This window comes from Podarcis vaucheri (assembly GCF_965113315.1).
Source record: "Podarcis vaucheri genome assembly, chromosome: 7".
Lineage (NCBI taxonomy): Eukaryota > Metazoa > Chordata > Lepidosauria > Squamata > Lacertidae > Podarcis > Podarcis vaucheri.
In genome coordinates, this window is record NC_138765.1 from 29356002 (window position 1) to 29357188 (window position 1187).

The 1187-nt window shown below is 47.3% G+C and overlaps 1 long non-coding RNA gene across 2 annotated transcripts in view; it reads left to right on the forward strand.

The window, feature by feature from the left end:
• The window catches only part of LOC309537392, a 32277-nt gene that overhangs the window by 7691 nt on the left and 23399 nt on the right, over window positions 1-1187 (forward strand). The gene's annotated exons all lie outside the window — the stretch shown is intronic.

Here is a 1187-nt window from a genome sequence, read left to right on the forward strand (position 1 = left end):
AATTGATGCATCTCATCAGAACAAAGATTTCTTGCTGAACAGGACTTTGACCAGCAAAGCTCTGGTGAAGAAATACAAAACTCCATCTGTGCAAGAAAAACAAGGTCACAGCCACACCATACATTTAAAGCTCTCTTATACCACTTGAGTGGGACGCATGTGGTGCCTAGGACTTGCAGATCAGAAGGTTGGCGATTTGAATCCCCGTAACGGGGTGAGCTTCCGTTGCTCAGTCTCTGCTCCTGCTAACCTAGCAGTTCAAAAGCACATCAAAGTGCAAGTAGATAAATAGGTACTGCTCCGGCGGGAAGGTAAACGACGATTCCATGCGCTGCTCTGGTTCGCCAGAAGCGGCTTAGTCATGCTGGCCACATGACCCAGAAGGTGTACGCCAGCTCCCTCGGCCAATAAAGCGAGATGAGCCCAGCCCATTCCACAACCCACCCCACAACCCAACTCAACCCAACAATTCAACCCAACCCAACCCAACCCATCCCACAACCCAACCCAACCCACAACCCAACCACTCAGCCACAACCCCAGAGTCTGTCACGACTGGATCTAATGGTCAGAGGTCCCTTTACCTTTACCTTTATACCACTTGAACAGCCATGGCTTCCCTCAGATTGTCTGTTTTTCAGGGGGGATGCCATGACTGTTAAAGTGATACGTGAGTTTTTTAAGTGCATGACATGGATGTGAACATACAGGATATTTTTGGGGAAATTAGAGCTTGTTTGGTGACAGATATTTTCAGAGGAGGAAGTGTGTGGGGGTAGTAGTAAGAGTCCTTTCTGAAGAGGACACACAAAAGCAAAGGAAGCTGTGTTGGTCTATGGAGTGGGCAGGGGGAAAGAATCTAAAATTCACTCATGGTCAGGCAACAATTTAGGACTAGCCAAAGTGTCACAGAACAATGAGCTGCATTTTCCAGAAGACTTAATCTGGCTGGATGTTAAGCAAAGCAGGGCTGGGGGGGAGGGAGCTTAATGAAAAACAGAGCAAGTAGAATGAGGGCTGAATTTCACACACCCCTCCACAAATGCTGCTGACCCAGTTTGCCTCCCTGTCTCAGTGTGGCTGCTTTAAAAGCAGTTGAAAGGTGCAATCATGGATTTATTTTATTTTGCATTTATTTTGACTCTTGGATACTTCTCAACACCAGGGGGCAGGTGTGGAGGATTAGT